The sequence below is a fragment of the Dipodomys merriami genome, unplaced genomic scaffold (genome assembly GCF_024711535.1).
Source record: "Dipodomys merriami isolate MVZ:Mamm:240054 unplaced genomic scaffold, mDipMer1.0.p SCAF_9, whole genome shotgun sequence".
NCBI classification, from domain to species: domain Eukaryota; kingdom Metazoa; phylum Chordata; class Mammalia; order Rodentia; family Heteromyidae; genus Dipodomys; species Dipodomys merriami.
This window is the reverse complement of record NW_027206512.1, coordinates 63,076,346-63,096,978: the sequence shown is the minus strand read 5'-3', so window position 1 is coordinate 63,096,978 and position 20,633 is coordinate 63,076,346. Positions and strand designations below refer to the sequence as shown.

General features: G+C 48.7%; 1 protein-coding gene across 6 annotated transcripts in view; it reads right to left on the bottom strand.

Annotated features, from left to right (window-relative positions):
• The window catches only part of Stk32b (serine/threonine kinase 32B), a 178,938-nt gene that overhangs the window by 35,350 nt on the left and 122,955 nt on the right, over window positions 1-20,633 (bottom strand). The gene's annotated exons all lie outside the window — the stretch shown is intronic.

The following is a 20,633-nucleotide window of genomic DNA, read 5'->3' as shown; positions in this document are numbered from 1 at the left end:
TTGTAAAGGACCTTGGAAGAACTCTGGTCTCAACATTCAGTCAAGTGAAGTAGATCTCTTCTGTACGAGATTCACTGGACAGACTCTGGCAGAGCTGGGTGAAGCAGTGGGGAATCTTAATAAGAAGACCATTTTAGGATAGAGCATCTTATCAGAGCTGTCCTTTTAGCTGGTTTCGGCATCATTTCCTTCAGTTCTATTTTTCACAGTGATCATATCTCAGCCCCAAGTGTCATCCTGCTGAAAATGAGCTCATATGTCCAGCAAGGGCCCTGGAAGCGTGGCATGGATAGGGAGAGCTGAGAATGCTTTCTGAAGACAGGCCCGGTAATTTTAGTGCAGGGCCAAATGACTTTCTGATGGAAAGTAGGCAGGAGAGGTGATAAAACCTGGTCCTGCTCTTGAATTCTTCCTCAGCCCCCAAATCAAACACACCATAAAATGTCAGCGGGGCTATTTTAAAAATAGCACAGATACGAGACTGCGTACCGGTGGAGCCCAACACAGACTGCAAGGCCATGTCTGCCTGCACCATTTGTCAGGGGCTTCTTAGCCATGGTGCTGGAAATCGCAGGCAGTGACAAAGACCAAGAAAACCTGGTGGGGAAGTGGATATGTGGAGTCTCCTACAGGGGAGGAACCACACTGTTCATATGGAGAATAATCATTAGAAGCGGGTTAGGGGAGGACACACTCCAGGTCCCGAGGCCCCGCCCTGGGCCTGCCTCTTACTCTCTGGCTGTGTAGCCATGCCCATCCTACTCTCTCTTTGTCTCAGTCTTCTTAGCAGTTCACTGGATAATCGTGCTCACTCTGTGTGGTTCTGGGGTGGATTTGGCAAGGTGGCTGGTTCTAACGGAAGAAACCAGCCTGGGAACCAGGCACCAGGAAGAACCGCTGCTGTTGCTCTCCAGCAGGAGGCAAAGATGTGGAGTGCTGAGGGGTGGCCATGGAGGGAAGGCCAGGGGCACCCGCTGGGGTTGCAAGGATTTCCCTTGGCTATGGCTGGAATGGGGCAAGCCAATGGGGAATGAGAGGCTCTTGAACTTGGTTCGTGAGTTTCAGAATCTCTGGCCATATTGGCATGATTTCTCATCTGGAAATGTAACAGTGAACAAGGCAGAAACCATTGCTGTCCATTAAATGGCCCTTCATTTCCTCCTCCCTTTCCTTCCCTCTTCCCTTCCTTGCCTTCTCTCGATCCCTCCATCCCTCCTTCCTTCCCCCTCACTCTTTCCTTCCTTTCTCCCACTCTTTCTTTCTTTCCTCTTTGTCTCTCCTGGTTCTCGTGATGGCAGGGATCACATACCAACCATAGCATCCAAAAATGATGCCTAAACACTCATGGAGGCACAGATGTTAATATTAACAGTAGCCTTTATTGAGCTCCTACTGTTTGATAAGGACATGTAACTGAAGCGTATTCTATGGATTTCACAGTGGGTAGCATGGCTATTTGGTATGGGGTACTGAAGAAGCATTTTTCCTGTCACTTTACTTGATCCTGACACAGGTGTGACTAGTGAGGAAAGAGTGTGGTTTATAGGAGTCTGTGATGTGCTGCCCCCCATGCCTTGTCTGAGAGTGAATGGCGGCAGAGATGAGACTCACTCTTAGGTTAGGACTCTGCTCTCCAGTAGAGTAGATGGGGAAATAGGTAAGAATTAGGTTCTCAGACTCTAATGGGCATGGTGTAATTCAGTTTCCAAATTACTCTATTTGTATTTCAGGCTTTTTTTTTTTTAAATTACAAACCTCCATATTCAAGGCTACATTTCTCTACAGAATCACCCAACGGCTTTACCAGGCATGAATCTGGCCCTGCCAGTCACTGCACACATGCCTTGGTGGCTCACTGGTGCCACATTCTGCTGGGCAGACACTAGGGCTCCATGCGATCATGTAAGCTCAGAGATGACAGGGGAACTCTGGGATGTGGGGGCAGCTTTACATCTATCAACCAGAGACATGAAAGAGATCCACCCAGAACCACCCTCACACATGAATAAAATGGCCACAATTAAAGCTAAAGGCCTTGAAGCAATTGTCTTCCCCTTTGGCAGTTCTGGGGTTTGAGCTCAGGGTCTGCACTTGCTAGCCAGGCACGCTGCCACTCCAGCCATGCCTTCAGCCCTTTTTGGTTCTGGTTAGTTTTTAAGATAGGGCCTTGCTTTTCACCAGACCACAATCTTCTGTTGTAGCTGAGATTGTGAGTGTGCACCACAGAGCCTGGCTTGTGAGATGGGGTCTGAACAGTTTGCTCTGGCTCATCTTAATCCATGATCCTCCTGACCTCTACCTCCCACATGGCTGGGACAACAGGTGTCTGGAAGCCATGCTTTTAGGTGCACATCTGAGGTGTTTACATCTTTTGTTTTGTTTTGTTTTGTTTTGTTTTGTCGGTCGTGGGGCTTGAACTCTGGGCCTGGGCGCTGTCCCTCAGCTCTTCAGCTCAAGGCAAGCGCTCTACCACTTGAGCTACAGCGCCACTTCCGTTTTTCTGGTGGTTTATTGGAGATAGGAGTCTCACGGTCTCTCCTGCCTGGGCTGGCTTTGAACCGTGATCCTCAGATCTCAGCCTCCTGAGTAGCTAGGATTACAGGTGTGAGCCACCAGCGCCCGGCATGTTTACATCTTTTATCCAGCACAAAGTCCTATGCTATCATGCCAAATCATTTTCCTCTGGCTTTCTCTTTGGTGAAGCCATGCTCAAGGCTGTTTTTGCTCCAGCCCTGCCAAGAAAAATAACACACAAGCATGGTTAACTCTTATGAATTCAGTTCAAACGCTTTGCACTCCACAACCTGATGCAAAGTTGGTGAATAAGGCAATAGCATCTGGCTAATCCTGTCCACATTTATCTCTGGAGATTGTGACCTTTTCAGGATTCACAAACAGGTCCAGGGATGGGTGTAGTCGTGTCCTTTCTGGATGGGCCATGAGAGGCCCCGAGCCCTGCAGCTCCAATCTCCCCCATCCAGGGAGCTCAGCTCTAGACTTTCCCATTGCTGGGTAAAGTTTGCACATAGACAACAGCTCAAGTCCTTATTCCACTGTGTGCAGGGGTCTGTTATCCTCATTTGTAACTTGGGGATCAGGTGAAACCATGGGTTTCAAGGACACAGCTCTGTTCTTCATAGACAGCAGTAGGTGCTGGGTGATTGTATCTTCCCTTCCTCCTCTCACCCAATGCCCCCTCGGGACTGAGTTCAGAAGCCTCAAGAAGTGGCGGAGAGTAATGCAGAGGCATAAGCTCCACAAACATCTCTCACTTTTGGTCAGGTTTACAGTTGCCGAAGCCCCTTCCCATCCTGAAATTCATTTAAACCACAGGTCAGCAATGTCTTCTTTGTAATGCGGAAATGAGAGTCCAGAAAGATGAAAAGGTAGGAGCTAGCCTTGAACCTAGCTCCCTAACACCCTTCGAGGGTTCTTTCCTTTGTGCCCTCCGAGCATAAGTGTGTTGCGCGTTGTGAGGTGGCTTCTGCATCTCCGCTTCGGGGCTGGACCACAGCCCCACAGCATCCCAGCCTCCCAGCAGCCTGGGCCGGTCGCTGCCTCTGGTCCTGTGGGCTGGGCCTGGGGACCTGCATTTTCAGAGCACTGGAGTGTGGATGTGTCCTCTCAGAGTTCATGGGTGAGAAACTTCATCCTCAATTCAGATGTGGACTGAGGTTGGGAGTAGACTTTTGACACATGCTTAGGGTCAGATGAGGTCATGGGGGGGGGAACGTACGGGGATATCAGTGGCTTTCCAAGAGGAGGGGAGGGGAAAGAAGGGGAAGAGGCAAGGGAGGAGAGGGGAGGGAGAGCGTGGGAAGGGGCAGAGGAAGAGGAGGAGGGCTGCCTGCTCTGTCTTGCCGTGGACACCCTCCATTACATTATGATGAAGCAGAGGACCTCACCAGGGCCGGCACCTTGGCCTCAGACTCCCAGGGAGTCTAACTGCAGCTCTAATTCCTTGTCAGTTACCCCACCTGTGGCCTCTGGTTAGACACCGAGCAACCAGGGTTTCCTGAGTGGGCTCCCAGCGGAGGGTGAACCCTGGCCTCTTCCACAGAGGGTTGGGGGAGTTCATAACCAACCCCCAGCATCAGGTGAAACTTCATTAAAATCCAGTGGTCCCCGTTACACCACCCGTGGCTGACCCCAGGGCCCAGAGTGGTGCCACCAATGATGAATTTCCTTCTGTGTTTCTCTAGTCATGAGGAGCCTATGTGAAGACATTACAGAGGTTAACATCAGAGGGATTGCTATTTTTAAGACCTACTCTCTCTGTGAGCGTCATCTAAGGGAGCAGGCTGCCAAAATGCATGAGAGTCATAAAACTCTAGGCCTGCCATGCTGTCAGGGACTTCGACTCTATCGGAAACAAAGTAGTGTTGGGTGTCTTTGCCTTTCTGAGCCTGGGTTTCCTCATCTGTACAGTGGGTTGTGTTTCACTGTGTGCATCTCTGCTGCATGGCCTAGGCTTCCCATTTGGTCCTAGTAGCAGTCCCATGCAACACTAAGTAATACCACTCCCTTCTCGTGGATGGAGAAACTCACAGCCAGAGTTTGCGCTCTTTGGCCTGGACCACCTGGTGGGAGCAGTTAATTTCTTGTGTCAACTTGGTGGGATCATGTTTTCCAGATACTTGAGAACAAGCATGGTGCTAGATGCTTCCATGAAGAGGGTGTGGAGAAAGATTAACATTTAAATCATTAGTGTCTGAGTAAAGTTGCCTTCCATCATGTGGTTGGGTCTCATCTAGTCAGCCTTAATAGAACAAGAACTGACTTCCTCCTTGGGCAAGAGAGAATTAGAGAGCCTGGAGGACAGGGCAGGTCTCACTCCCTTCTGGGAACAGAGTGGACAAAACTCAGGCAGTGCTTCAGGAGTTGACAGGACTGAAAGGTAAGCAAGGGGTGAACTTGGTCTTTGACAGTGTGGCTCTGAAGGTTGACCCACAGAACCCGGGAGACCTAGGATTCTAGCCTAAGATGATAATATCTGCTCACAAAGTCAGGCCAAACATTAGTACATTCTTGCAGCTTTTTCACACAGCAGTGTAATTCAGATGCGGGAGGCTGGCTTTTTGCCTGGCTTGGGTGCTCCTGCGATGTTGGGGGCCCAGACTGGACACACATGGGGATGTACTACCACAGGGCTGGGCTGCCCTGACTCAGCCCACACCGGTCTTTTCTCCTTTCTCTCTGCTCAGTGAGGAGACAATGGCATTGCCGGTGGCCAGCTGCACACAAATTTTCAGTTGTTGCTTTGCCACAATAATAAACTTAGTCAAACTCTCTGGCTCCCTGGAAGGAGTGAGCTGTGGGCCCTGCAGGCAGGCACTCTGAGTCCTGCCATCTAGGCCGCCTGCCAGGGAGGGGGCTTCCCTGCTCCAGCTGGGATGACAGAGGCCACGACTGAGACCCTGGCAGCAACAGAGCTGTCAGATCCTCGCTCACGCCTAAGCTGCCCCTGCGCCTCTCAGCACACGCCTGGAAGGTCTGCTACCCTACCCAAGGCAGCTGACTTCCTGTGGGGCAAGGCCCCAGGTACCACTGATCTTTATATTAGTCCTGCAGGGCTGTTATAACGAACACCTCAGCTTGAAGGGCTCAAACAACAAAAATGTGTTTTCTTGTATTTTCAGATGCTGGAGATCTGAGACCAAGGTGACAGGTAAGTTGCTTTCTTCTTGGCTGGTAGAGTTCACCTAAGTGTCCTCACATGGCTCTGTGTGTGTGTGTGTGTGTGTGTGTGTGTGTGTGTGTGTGTGTGTGTGTTATCAATCCCCTCTTCTTAGAAGACAGCACTAATATAGGATCAGGGTACATTCTGAAGTTCTGGGGGTTGGGCCTCAACATGCATTTTGGGGGGTGGGTACAGCTCAACCCTCTGCAAGATGTGGGGGAGAAGGAGGGTGCAGGTGGGGTTGGGGGGGATGAGCTACCTCCTGTGGACACATTTTGGTGGCTAACAGGCAGCGCAGAAAGACTATCTGTTAAAGGTTTGTTTCCCAATGCAGTGTTGACAGGGGGCTTGGGGGAAGCAAATGGACTCAGAAGAATCTGCCTTCACCAGTGAATTAGTATACAAATAGAGTCACAATTTGATGGTATACTGGGAGGCACTGGGAGCTTGGAGAGTGGGCCCTTAGTTGAAGGAAGTGGGTCACAAGGGTGTGTCTTTGAAGGATGGATTTTGCCTCTACCTCTCCCCTCCCCCATCTCCTCTCTCTCTTCTCTCTTCTTCCTGGCTGTCATGAGATAAACAGCTTTCCTCCACCACAACCTGACACCGTGATGCCTTACCACAGCAGGCCCTTAGCCAGGACACCCATCAATCACGGACTGAAACCTCAGGCACAGTGAGCAAATCTGTCCTCCTTTTGGGTTGCCTCTGTCAGGGGTTTTGTCACAGCAATGAAAGGGTGATTCACGCGCTTGGCTCAGATCCTCCACAGACACCCAGCCTGACCAGAGCTGGACACCACGATTTGGTGGTTACTTCGTTCTTACCGCTACCTTTTAGTCAAAGAAAAATGATACTGCTTTGCCATTTAAGATACCGTTGTGAAGTTATTCTTCAAACTGACTGCATTAAATGAGAGCATAATATATTGAAATGGAAAACTAAGAAGGCCTTTGCCCGGGGATGAGTGGGACAAATTTTGTGATGGAATTTTGAAGGCTGGAAACCATTTCTATAAGTCATCTGCCAGCTTTGGGCACAGTCTCAGGAGCCAAAGCCTATTAATTCTTAACTTTTTTTTAAAACCCCTTTTATTGCCATTTTTCACTTGAGAATTCTTTGCTATCCTGAGCTTTAAAATATGCCTTTGGGGCAAGGACATTAGCATTGGATATTTTTTAGTCTGAAGGTATGTGTAGATGTATTTCATTCCAGCAGGAAGCAAAAGGGGCTCAGGGTAGGAGGAATGAGAGAAGACATCTCAGAGTAGAGAACTTACTGGAAGCAGAGGCAGAGCAAACTGTCCAGTCCATTATCTATGAGGGCAGGTGGTGAGACAGTGGGCTGGAGGCCTGAGAGGGAGGAAGCTGTAGGTGGTGATCTGGCCAAGATCCCAGGCTCTTTACTGAGACCTGAAGAGGGGCTTCTGGAGAATTCCTAACACTGACCTATCTCATCTGTTTAGCATTGAAAAATACCCTGCGGGGCAGCCTGTGCAGAGAGAAGGCAGGGCTGAGACCCTCCAGGAGGACTGTCAGTGAGCTGGGGGGTGGATAAAGTGGGCAACTTCGGTGATGGGCGGGGAGGACAGACTTGATGATGGAGAGGGTCCGGGATGGGGATGAAGGGGAGGACCGCAAGACAGATCAGCCATACTTGAAAAGGGATTTTCTACTCTGTGAGGGTCTCTGTTCCCTCTAGTCTTACTTTCATCAACCCAAAGTTGACAAATGAGCACAGGATGACAGTCCCCAGAGATCTACATAGGCTGTTTTTGGAGGAGAAGTGAGATAAATCTTTCTGAGTGTTGGCTTTTCTTCCATGGCTCAGAGTCTGATCGGCACGTTGAAAGGACCCTTCTTTGATCACTGATAAATCACTGAAAAGTGGGCAGATATGGAGAGAGGAGGGGGAAGAAGAGGAAGAGGAGGAAGGAGAAGAAGAGAATAATGAGAAAGAGAGAGGAGAGGAAAGAGAAAAAAGAAGAGAGAAAGAGAAGAAAGAGGAAGAAAGGGGGAGAGAATGAGCACTTGGCTGGTCTAGAAGCTTGAAGACTTTGGCAGAAGGGACTGCTGAGCTGGGCAGAGCCAAGGCAGGGCTGAAATCAAATCTCCTGGCTTCAATTGAGCCTCCATCCCTCCTTTGCATTGATCATACTTTTTATTTTTATGGGTAGCCTCTCTGAACTTTACTGTCCTCATCTACAAAATGGAAGTCACAACTCTGGTCTTCCAGAAGTGAAGACTAACGTGATGGCCAATCACCAGTGCCTTGTGCTTATGACCATATGGCAGCTGATGGAAAACATTTAAGTTTTCTTTTAACTCCTCAGGTGAAACGCTGGATCCAGTGGAGGATGCAGAAGCTGAAGGTCTGGAAGGTGGGAAAGAATACGCAACACAGTGAATAAATGCCTCAACAACAGGCTTGCCAGATGTGAGGGAAGATCAAACAGAATGACCAGAGAGCAGTTGGGAAAGGCCAATCGGGGTTTCTCAGTAAAGGAGCTGTGTCCAGAGGAAACAAGTTTTGGCCATGAAATGTAAGGGTGAGCTCGGATCAAGGCTCTGAGTTCAAGAATGTATGGGTGGGAAGCTTAGGAGAAGGAGCTGAGGAGGGGCTTGGGAGGAAGAGAGGACTTGTTCCAGCATCCAGGGTGAGCCGGTGTCTGGTTGCCCAGTGGCAATGTTGAGTTCCTGTGGTTTTTCCACGGGAAGAGGAATGAGATCTGACTCACATCCAAAATTTCCTGCCTGGCATCCACAGAACTAGAACGCAAGCTCTAGGTACACACGGGTACTTGCGACTTGACTCAGTGGTGAAGAAGAATGTGGCTTGGTGTGAAGATCTGTTCTGTGATGGAAGGAGTCCCCTAGCCAGACAGTAGGATAAAGGCATCTAAAATCCAGGGGCAATCAGATGTGGACATTTGACACCAGAGTGTGAACACTTCCACCTATGTTTAATCTGTGTGGATGGAGCTGATGGTGTGGAGAGGAGGAAACTCTGATGTCTTCCCTGATGCTGGGACCCCAATAAATCCCTTCCACCCCTCTCCCCAGAGTCCTGGATGATCTCCAGCCACAAAGGAGGGGCTTCCAGGGATGAACAGTGGATGCTGCATCACAAGTGAAAGTTGTTGGTGGACACCACAGCCCTGGGCTGTTGGCCAGGCATCAAAGAAGGTGGAGTGGGGCAGAGGGATGAAAAGGTAGAAGGGAATAAGCCAGGGTCTAAACCTTAAATGGTGTCCCTAACCTTGGCCCCTTTCTCCTGCCCAGCAGCCATACCAGGACCGTTCTTGAGACCCACAGTAGACTTGTAGACACTCACATGGCCAACTAGTTTTGTTCATTTCATGGAGGACTTAGCTACCTTGACAAGTCTCTGATGTTCCATCTGGGGCACTTCCATGTTGACAAATTATTTGGGGAGCCCTGTACTGTCTCATTCACCATCCCAACTGTCCAATCAGCTCTGTCCTGTCTCATTCTCATCCCAACTGTCCAATCAGCTCCGTCCTGTCTCATCCTCCATCCCAACTGTCCAATCAGCTCTGTCCTGTCTCATCCTCCATCCCAACTGTCCAATCAGCTCTGTACTGTCTCATTCTCCATCCCAACTGTCCAATCAGCTCTGTCCTGTCTCATCCTCCATCCCAATTGACCAATCAGCTCTATACTGTCTCATTCTCATCCCAACTGTCCAATCAGCTCTGTCCTGTCTCATTCTCCATCCTAATTGACCAATTAGTTCTGTCCTGCCTCATTCTCCATCTCAACTGACCAGTCTTTTCTCTTCTCTTGCAATTTCCATCTGAACTGAACAACCAATACTATAGTCTCCTTCTTAAATATCACTGGTTATCACTCTCAGCAGATATGTGAAGAAACCCTTCTAAAGAGAAAGAAGCCAAAACACAGGACAAAAGGACCTCAGGGATAACTTCAAAATAACTCTAAATAAAATCCTTAGAGAGGTCAGATAAGATTTTGTTTCAATAAAACATAACGAGATGTTATGAAAAATGAACATCCGAAGGACAAGAAAGAGCTCTCAGAAGTCAAGCATATATGAACTGGAAGGAAGGCCACTTGGAAGGCAAGGGCATGGGAGATTCCCTAAAATAGAACAGAAGGTCCAGCCCCAGACAGAATAAGGGAAAAAATGAGAAAGTAGGAGAGGAATCAATATAGGCCAACATTCCTTAACACGAGTTGTAGAGAGAGGAGAAAGAGGAGAGAGATAGAGACAGAGAGAGAGACAGTGAGAGACAGAGACAGAGTCAGAGAGAGATGGAAAGGAAGAGAAGAGAGGGGGAGTTTGTGTTTTTGTAGTAGAGAGTCAGGGAGTCGGGAGACTGTGTACACGTGGACAGTCCTTGTGACATCACCAATGCTTTAGAAGGCAGACTGACTTCCAGTGAGAGTGGGTGATAGGGCTGGGCAGCAGGCAGGAGCAGGTGGAGCCCCTCCCTCCAGTCTCCCAAAGGGAAATGTGAAGATTGGGGATGGGCAGAGACTCTAGGAAGCCCACCCCGACCTCACTCAATGTCACTGGGCCATGGCTGCAACCGTTTTCCACTAGAAATTATCATTCAACTTCTAAAATTAGATTAAAGAGGAGGCTCTGTTGGATCCTGAATCTCCTTAACATCAAACACTAGCTTATCTTTCCTTTTCTTTTTCCTTTTTTTTTTTTTTTAACAAAGAAAGGAATCCGGTTCTGATAGATAGTGGAAGGTGGCTAGCAATTTCTAACATCCTTTTGATTTTGCTGTATTTTCCCAGTCCCTGCTGTGCTCTGACCTTGGATGCTCCCCAAATCATTTGTTAAGACCCCACTTACAGTGCAATCAGAAGAGGAATATGTAGGTGTAGGAGCTTAAGAGGTCAGGCAGCACAGCCTTCATCAAAGAGGTTGGAGGAAGTTGCCTTGTCTTTTCTCCAGCCAGGGACACAGAGGGAATGCCATCTCTGAAGGAACAGAACCTCGTCAGACGCTGATTTGGTTAGCTTTGATGCTGACCTTCCAGCCTCCAGCAGTACATTTCATGTTGTTTATACAGAGTCCAGTCTAAGGCTTTTGGTTGTAGCAGCCTCAACGTACTAAGACATGTATGGTCATCTTCTTTTTTGGACAAATGTATTTAAAAGGTCTTTTTCACTCTAATCTGTCTTGGCCCCCAGAAAGCATTGAGTGAACAGAGAGGGACTGAGCTGTTCTAGAACGTTATTGAAGTCTTCGGGCTGTGTGGGAGAATGCATGGCTTATAGTCAGTATTCTGCTAATCTCGCCGGGCCTCAGATGAGGGATGCTCTGCTCTCCCGCAGGTGCCATGGGCTTTATGTTTTCAAGGGGCTCTGCCATGTGGAACCTCATCCTGAACTTTACCAGGCTACGGTAGAAAACTCAGCGCTCAGACTCCATGGCATGAAACCCATTACAGAAATCAATCTGAAGCAGGGGCAGAAAAGCGGATGCGTGGCAAAGAGGAAGAGCTGGGAACTGGAGTCTCATCAAATCCCCTCTGAGCCCCGGGCTCAGAGCATGTGGATACCCTTACTATTGTCCTGTTAGAGGTGAAGCTGAAATCTTATTAAACAGTCCAGTGAGCCAGAAAAGATGCTCACAGCCCCATCATCTCCTTGAACGTTCTGAGATTTTTTGGTCTCCTACAGATGAAATATTCATGATGGTCTCTTTAGTAGAATCACAATATGAAATAGTAATGGCGGTATCTCGAATGCAAATGAGAACTAAGGGGATGAGGTACTGGGCATCTCAAAACTTCAAGAAAGAATGGCCAGTCTCATAAAAGGTAACCATGAGCTCCCATAATTCCACTGGGTGGGGGGAGCAGGCCTGGAAATACCAGGGCTGTAGCACACTTCAAACTGCTGATTCTGAGCCACTCACAGGTCAGAACCCAGCGGAGTCTGTGCCTCGCTCTCCACTTCACATTTCCCGCTATCTGCTGACCGGCTTGGCCTGCGATGCAAGCCCGTCTGGTTCTGCGGCCTCCCGATACACACCTGGTACAAACACGCATCTCTCAAGGGGGGGTGGCTTCACTGAAGGCAGATTTTCACCATCCTGTGGCTGTGGCTGCTTGTCTGTCTGCAGAGGTGAATGGGGCTAATGTCTCTACCCTGGCCTGTTTCCAGGATGGCGAAGAGGTGGTTGGCAACCTCAAGGCCTTCAGAAATGTGCAGCTCCTAGGAAGGGCTGATATCCACGCAAGATATGGCCACTAGCGGGAAGGCAGCCCCTCCCTGCTCAAGTGACATAGAGCAGGATATTGTGGGGATCACATCAGATCATGCACTTAACAACGTTTGGGCTTGCTTTATTCCCCAAAAGACTGAGAAGCCTCTTGAACCACACAGAAATCATCACTGGCTGACCCATCAGTAGCCAGTGATGCTGTGTGGGGAGGCTGTGCAGGTACTGTGAAAACCCTACTGGCATTTTGCCCCTGTCTAGACAGGGCTCAGCAAACTGCATTCTGGGCTTGAGTCTTTGTTGTTGTAAGTAAAGTTTTATTGGAACGCAGTTGCTGTGCCCCCTCAATGAATGATGGCTACAGTTTTCATGCAACAAGGAGAAGGGTGAGTGGTGTGACAAAGTCCTGCTGGACTGTCTCCTGTGTGGCCTCTTAGGAAAGCACCATGCAGCTTCCTCTCCCTGACAGGGGGTCTGGCTTTGTGCTATTTTCACATGGATCTGTGAGAGATGGAGGCCAGGAGATACTCAAGACAGACACAAACCATCCTTAACCAAATTGTAGCCAGGTTATGTGCCCACTCTACTCAGCCTGCCCTAGGTTAGACTCTGTCTTCAGGCTGCCAAATTCTGTTTTTGCAAGAATCCTGTGAAGTCACCACCAATACCTGATCAAATTCCTCATCATCACCTTCGATGAAGGCACATCCTTGATCTGTCTTCAGCAAGTCTGCCACCGTAGTCCAGGAAGAGCCAACCCTCCCCTGGACAGGTCCTCTTAGTAGCTTTTCCTGTCTAGTGACCTCTTGTCTGTTATTTGGCTATAAATTCCAGATGTCCTGCTATGGGAAGTTGAATCCAGCCTCTCTCCAGCATTGTGAGTCTTGATATCCATTTTTATATACCTGAGTAAATCTCCACGCCATCTTAGCAAGCATCAGTTAGTTTATTTATTTTGCCAGTTCTGGAGCTGAATTCAAGGCCTCTGCACTGTCTCTGAGCTTTTGTGTTCAAGGCTAACATTCTACCACTTGAGCTACAGCTCTACTTCTAGCATTTTGGTGGTTAATGGAATATATGTATCTCACAGACTTTCCTACCCCAGTTGGCTTTTAACCACAATCCTCAGATCTCAGAATCCAGAGTAGCTAGGATTACATGCATGAGCCACCACTAGCACCTGGTTAGTGTACTTATTTTTTTTAACAAGAAGAGAACACCTGGCATATGGTCTCATGGCCAGTAAGTTCAGACCCCAGGACCCCAACTCAGGATGGAAACCAGTGACTTTGCTTTGTCCCCATCTCTCCAGGTAAGGATTCAAGCTCAGAAGACTTTTGGCTTTTAGACTATAGATCTGCATTTTGGAGTTCCCTTTGCTAGCAGAAAAGAGTGTTCCTTGCCCACAGAAGTATAAACAAGCCTCTGACTCATCCTCTCCTCCACCATCTCTACCATTCATATCATTAGTCTCTCTTCAGGATGAACTCGCTCAATAGGGAACCCAAAGAATCCATTCATTCACTTGCTCATGCATTCATAAATATGATATACTGCCAGTACTGAGAGGACTGAGTCAGCACCGAGAATTTTGCAGTAAACAAGAAGACAGCTGCAAGGAACTTCCAGCCAGGAGAACCACTTCAGACGGCCCTGTCCATGTGCTTATTTCAACAGAGGAAGTGCCTTTCTTTGTGCCTGGGAAAATGCTTCTCACAGGTTCACAATCAAGACCTCCCTTCGGGCTGAGCACCGGTCTTGGCTCCATGAGTAGGCTCAGTCATCCTTACACAACTGGTCTACCCGCCAGCTGCCTCTCATGCCCCACAAGGAATGGTGACGGACAGCGTCTAGTGTGATTTGACAGCGTGTGAGGATGGGGAGAAGCACCACCCACCCTCAGAAGCCAAAAGATCCATGGGTATCTAATCCAATGGGTATCTAAAGGCGGAAGTCTAGAGGTAGACCTTCTGGGATTGGCATGGCAGCTGGGCCCTGGGGTGTCTTTGGGGACCATCCTCAGGTTGCTCGCTTCCCAGGCTGGATCCCCAGATACCTCATCTGCATCGAAGTAGGATAGACCGTGGAAGAAGAGGCAAAGAGGGCCAGTGGATCTTATAGAAGTTCCTGAAAGTTGCCTTGTGACCTCATTGGCTGCCATCGAGTCACATGATCCCAGCTAATGCACGAGAGGTAGGCAGTGTGGCATTTACACCAGATAACCACCTGCCCAGCTACAGCTATAACATGAGAGACTCTAGCAAGAGCAGCTGCAGCGGGGAAACTCCTCATCTTCCTGGACGTGGTGGAGACAAGAAGAGGGTACTGGGAGGGACAGTCAGAGGGTGTAGATGGAAAGAGAAAAGGAAAGACTGCCTTAATTGGCCCAACAGCAGAAGTGAGCTGCAAACACTACGCTTTCCCGAAGGCTGACTTGTACCCACTTGGACCACTCAGCTGAGGCTCTAACTCCACACGATTGGCATTAACAAACCAGAGAGTTCCAGAACTGGGGCAGCAGAGGCTGCCAGCCCTGCAGACTGTACCGGGTCCCCACACTGTTCTCTCTCTGGTATCTCGTTCTGGGATCCCCCAGCCTGCAGCGAGATGGGTTACGGGGAGGCTGAGGTTGTTGCCACTGCCCAACTGGACGGCTTCAAATCCTCCTTCACATGAGAATGTGGGAACATGGCTGCGGTGAGAGCTTTGCCCACGCCGTCATACTCTCTGTTTGTGAGTGAGCCTCCCATGTGCTTGGGAAGAGGACCGAGGCTGCACACGCATGCGGGAGCCCAGGGTTCTGAGTCTGCACAACCCTTCACACGCATCCGTGAGCACTGATGGGGGGGGCGCTGACTCAGTTTCTCAATCACACTTCCCTTGAGAACCCTGTGCCCTTGGCAGTGAGATTCCCAGCAGCTCCCCTGTGTGACAGGTGAACACGTGCGTGTGCTCAAACTCCTGCTAGCCTCTTCTTCCTCCGGCACTCCCTCACCAGTGCCTTTTGAAGGGAGTGATGGTAATGTGGAAGCTAAGTTGACTTCCAACACTCCAGGGGAAAGGTGTTTTGAAGTGTTAAAGATCCCACACCGCTACCACCCACTGCCATGGGGCTGAATGGTGTCAAATGTGTCTTTTCAGCCCAGCATCTAATTTCCCTGCAGAGAGATACAGTGTAGCCCAATGTCTAGCTGTGTAAGAACACAGGTGATTAAGATGATAGTTGGAGGGCTTTAAAGAATGTAAAAATAAGCCGGGCGCTGGTGGCTCACGCCTGTAATCCTAGCTACTCAGGAGGCTGAGATCTGAGGATCGCGGTTCAAAGCCAGCCCGGGCAGGAGAGACCATGAGACTCCTATCTCCAATAAACCACCAGAAAACCGGAAGTGGCGCTGTAGCTCAAGTGGTAGAGCGCTCGCCTTGAGCTGAAGAGCTGAGGGACGGACAGCACCCAGGCCTGGAGTTCAAGCCCCATGACCGACAAAAAAAAAAAAAAAAAGAATGTAAAAATAAGAATGGAAATGGGTTGTGTTTAGGGTTTCAGAGGAGTCTTAGATGTTATTATTCAATTCTCTAACTTCTAGGAAAACCCAGTATCTGCTGCGTGGATTCTGTGGTCACTGTGTTACAGGCTGACCAGTCCCGTGCACACAACAGTGCAAACAAATCAGTGATCCAGGGTCTGGTGGAGAAGACAGATGTGTAAACAAGCCATTTCCATCATAAAAGTGTGCAAAGACTGAAGACAAATACAGAAGGAGGTACTCTCATTGGTTAGAAAAGAAGGCCTCTGAGAGAAAATCCATCTTTTGGATTTTAGAAACAGGGGACAGGAATGGGACATGTCTGTCTGAGAGGTCTCTGGGAACACATGGAGGCCTGGAGGACCATGCTTTCCTGCTCAGAGTGGCTTCCTGCCTTGTTCTTCTGGGGTGTATTTAGGGGATCCCCCCTTCATGGATAGGGTCCTGGAGGGGTTCTCCCAGGGCTCATCCCACCAGAGCATGGGAATGAGGTTGAAGCTTTCTAAATTACAATCAGACTCATCTCATGATGATCTCATCATGCCGATCAGAAGCATCTCTGATACTGTTACATGAACTTGATGAGGAAGAAGAATTCCATATGCCATGGTGGCCAGCTAGGCAGATGGCAGTGACAATGCCAGTAGCCATGTGGCTGTCTATTGCAAAGTCTGTTTGCCAGAGGTAGCTAACAGAGATCTAAGAATCTCTCCGTCCCTCCCTCCCTCCCCCCACTGTCTCTCGGCTCAAAATTATCAATATGCTGAATTTGTTTTAAATAGTATTTTCTTAAACTTGTGTGAGTTCGGTTTCTATCGCATTGACTTCTTCCAAACAATTACGATGGGTTGTTGTGCCCCAGTAGCCGAAATGCACACAAGAGACAAAAAAAAATCTTAATAATTCAAACCAGGATCACCTTTGAACCCAGTGAATGGCATCGGAAGGGAGCAAAGTGATTGGCTCCATTCCACTTCCAGAAGCTGTCTCCGCGTGGCTGAGTCAGCCTGTCTCTCATTCTCCAAGACATGTAAATATTGTGAGAGCTCAACTTACTCCGTGGATGTGGAGAAGAGAGGGATGAGGAGTCTCAAACTACTAATTTAATTTACTGTACTAGAAGGAGGCTTTCCGCCTTAGTAACTAAGATTATTTAATTAGCATTTAAAATGGAATTCTTCCCTGTTAAATAAAATGGTAAACACTTCAAAGGAACATCTTTCACTTGGCAAAACCCCCACAGGTAACACGACATGTGGCACAATTAGCAAGCATGTCAATTAACAAAGGCAAAGAAAGGATTGATTGTCACAACAGAGGCGGGGATAGCTGCTCTTATCTGGCTTATTTCATGGTTCATAATCCTGGATTCCAAGTCACTTTGTCATGGACTAAAAGCCTCAGCCTTTGGCAACACAATTTCCAAGGAGGAAAGTCAGGCTTCGCAAGTGAGCCAAGGCCTTGGATCTAGTGGAGCGATTCTGCCTTTTAAATGCAAAATCTTTTCTGAACACCCAGGAAATACCACCCCCCTCCCCAAGGCCTTGGAATCCAAGCTACACATCTCAGGCATGATCAGGGGCTAATAAGGCTGGTGAATCCCATGGCTTTGCAATTCATAGTCTCTGACACTCTGTTTTCTCCACCTGTACAATAAATAGAATCAGAACCTAGAGGCCAAGCTGAAGAAAAATTGTATGAATTACATGCAAACGATGTACGACTCTTTCAAGTCAACATCCAATCCATACAAAGCATGAGTGTGAAAGATGTGTTGATACTGAAGGTGTATGGTTCTATTACAGGCACTGTCAGAATCTGGGATGATGAATGAGGCTCCAAGATTTTAGAGACATAAATCCGGCAGGAGAAATGGACTGAAGACAACGAAGGTGAGGCCACTGCAGCGCAGTGCTGTGAAGAGGCGCTCTGATAGCGGCCAGAAGACCCAGCAGTGAGTTCTCCCATGCTCATCACTGGAGTTATGGAATGGACGAGGCTGTGGTCAGGAGTGACATCACAACAACGCCTTAGGTAAATCACCCCAGCCGGTGGGGGCTGGACTGACCGGTACCCAGGGTACAAGTGGGGAGACAAGAAGGTTCCACTGGGGATGTGTCTGCTTCTGGGCAGATCTACTGTTTCTGCTTTTCTGGGTTAAAGATCACAAAATGGGTTTGCAGGAGAGTTTGCCCTATGGGAGAGAGAGACTGAAGGACACAGAAGGCAGCTGGAGAGAAGAGGAGGCATCTCCCCGCCTGGTGTCCAGAAGGCACTCTGGCAGACCGCCTCTCCTCCACTGCCGTTTCTCCTAGATTGAGCCCCACACTCCCTGCCACTCCAGGGCGCTGTGGCAGTACCTGCCTCCTCTCTCTGATATGGACATCCATCCTCTGGAAAGCAAGGTGGTTTCCAGCTGTGGGAACCTCTGGGTTGGCTCATTATCCTGTTTGTTCCTCCTCCCAGAAGAAATACATCCACACCACTAATTCCTGGTGCTAATTCTGTTTGAAGGGCTCTGCATAGTTTCTGCTTTCTGCCTGCATTCTGAATAATTCAGAGGCTAATGAATTATACCGAAAGAGAGAGGAGAGAGGGAGAGGAGAGAGAGTGATGGATGTGGGCAGAGAGATGAATCATGAAGGTTTTGAACCTCAATGGATATGAGAATGAGCGGGAGGAAGAGTCAGAGGACAATTCCCAAGATAGAACCTTCCAATTTGCAAGCCAATCATAAGTAGATAAGGCTGAAATGTATGCATCCAGTGCCTGGAGCTTAGCTTGTCTACGATTTATTTGGGTCTTCCTATCTGCAATTCAACCTCACGTCAAGAAACAGCATTTCTGCTTTGAGCACCACTGAGAGCTCCCCCTCCCCCACACGATATACCATTTTTATTGCTGAAAAACCCCAACCATCTATGCATCTTAAAAGCGTTGAAGTCTTTCATACATGAAAGAAAACTTGTTTACTGCATCAGAGAGAAATTCGGCTGCTATATCCAAACATTTGTTAGTGCTTTTCACAACAAAAGGGAAACAGTCTTAATTAGTGTGAGTCCTAAAGGCTAATTCTAATGGTTAGCATCCTCTCAACATCAATACAGCATCCATTTTTTTTTGTCGTACACAGTCATCACAAGGCATTAACATTTGTGGCCATCTCCTAACTGGGGCCCTGACCTCTGCTCTTCCGGTAGTACACCTGCTATGAATGGATGCCAGCGGTCTCATCTTGGAGCTGTGCATCTTCTGCAGCCTACAAAATAAAACCTGCAGATCTTCATTAGTTTGATTGGTTTTTCTGAAAATTAAAAATAGGCTCACTGTATGTTTCAGCAATCCCACCGTGGTGTATGTATACTCCACAGTACCCCAGAGCTCTGTAGCATTATTTGCAATAGCCAAAATTGCACCAATGGTTCACGCCTGTAATTCTAGCTACTCAGGAGCCTGAGATCTGAGGATCACAGTTTGAAGCCATCCTAAGCCAAAAAGCCCACGAGATTCTTTTTTTTTTTTTTGGTTGGTCGTGGGGCTTGAACTCTGGGCCTGGGCAGTCCCTGCGCTCTCCAGCTCAAGGCGAGCGCTCTACCACTTGAGCCACAGCGCCACTTCCGGTTTTCTTGTTGTTTATTGGAGATAAGCATCTCACCGACTTTCCTGCCTGGGCTGATTTTGAACCGCAATCCTCAGATCTCCGCCTCCTGAGTAGGATTACAGGTGTGAGCCACCAGCACCCGGCTCCCACAAGACTCTTATCTCCAATTAACCACCCAAAAGCTGGAAGTGGAGCAGTGGCTCAAGTGGTAGAGCACCAGCGTTGAGCAAAAAAGCTAAGGGACAGCTGTCCAGACCCTGAGTTGCATCCCCAGTACTGGCACACAAAAGAAGTTAGAAGCAACCTCAATATGCATTAATATAAGAATGTGTCAATGATATATTACAAAGAAACATTCTGATACAACCCAGAAGCAGCTCAAGGATTCTATGTTAAGTGACATAAGCAGTCATGAAAAACAAATACTATCAGATTCCACTACGAGAAGTGCCTCATACGGTCAAATTCCCAAACCGAGAGCCAAACAGTGGCTGCCAGATAGAAATGGGGACTTACTGTTAAATGTCAACTTTGCAAGATGCAAAGTATTCTGGGTACTAGGTGTACAGCAGTGTGACTGTGTTTCATACTCCTGAATGACCACGCACTAAAAATAGTTGAGATGCTAAGTTTCGCCATGAATATTTTACTACAAGTACATGGAAACATGAAAGCGCTGCTTTCTCTCTCAGATTCTACCCAGCTATGAACTGAGACCTCCAAAACAGACCCTGGGCTTCCTGCATTAGGAACACCCCCAGCCAGACAACAACTGGGCCTCAATGTACAGCACTCCATCCTGCCTACTCCGCAAAGGGCTATCTGATCGCACCCAGCCCCACCCAGGGCTGGCCCACAGTGACGTGGCACCCTGCCCCGGGCTGCCTCCATGCCAGGCTTTCTTTCTCAAAGCACCTGTGGCTCTCCTTGTCATGAACCACATCTCATCTCCCCTCACCGGACACGGAGGCCTTTGCAGGCTGGCTTCCAAGAACATGACGTTTGCTGTGGCACCTCACAGCAAAATTTTCCAAATGGACCAGACGTGGCCCTCAAGTCCCCCCCCCCCCCATAACTGAACTGAGGCTGGTTTGGGAACTCATTATCTTAGTTTCCATCAGAATGCCGCTCAGATCTCCGGGCAAAGCTCTTCCCTATCTTCCCCCTGCAGGGAGGGGGCTGCTCCCTTTCCCTTTCTCCTGCCTACACCCTACCTTCCCCACAGCAGACAGAAGGACTCCCCAAATGCGGCAGCACACAACTCTATTGAAAGCCAGATCAAATCGTGTCAGTCCTTTACTAGAAGCCTGGCAACAGCTTCCCACTCTCTCTAGGTAAGAGCTGAGAGGATGAATCCTTGCTGCACTGTCTTGCCTTCCCCCGCCTGGCCGATACCATGCTCTTCTGCCCATAATGCTCTAGCTGTTCCCACCTTGTCAGAGATCCTGAGGAATGACGGGAGTATTCCCATCATGGAACCTCTACACCTGCAATAGCACCCCTAAATCTCACTCCTCCCCTCCACTGCCCCCTGCTCACAAGACTCTGAATCTGAGTGGTCTTTCTGTGTTCTGAAAAGCCAGACCCCAACCTATGATCCTCC